Source organism: Pongo abelii, chromosome 16 (assembly GCF_028885655.2).
Source record: "Pongo abelii isolate AG06213 chromosome 16, NHGRI_mPonAbe1-v2.0_pri, whole genome shotgun sequence".
Classification (NCBI taxonomy): Eukaryota; Metazoa; Chordata; class Mammalia; order Primates; family Hominidae; genus Pongo; species Pongo abelii.
In genome coordinates this window covers 62,718,870-62,719,315 of record NC_072001.2, presented here as the reverse complement: position 1 = coordinate 62,719,315, position 446 = coordinate 62,718,870, and positions in this window count along the sequence as shown.

The following is a 446-nucleotide window of genomic DNA, read 5'->3' as shown; positions in this document are numbered from 1 at the left end:
GTTTAATTACCGACAAAATTATTTCTAAAACAACAGATTGATCTAATATTGTGTCATATACTTGAAAGGCTCATACACAGCTGGTAAGCATAATACCTTCCAAATTCGAAGGTCATGGCTACTCTTCAACCCTTCCTGTAAGGTATTTTACAAAACAGTGGCCTAGAGTAGCAAAATTGAAGTGGATGTGAGCTAACCTTTTAAGATTTATTCTATCCTAGATTGAACACACATGTGGCTGTTACCATTCTCATGTACTTAAAAGCCTTCTGTTACAAAAGGGAACTTTCCTATACTTTTTGTCCTCCTCAGCCCTAAACTTGGCATGCTAACCTAAAACCAGTTATAGGAGAGAGATGCTGGAGGATTCCCAGGATGAAACATTCCTCAGCAGCCTCCTGACTTAAGTCAGATCCAGCAGCTCTTGGCAGATCCTGAACTAATGT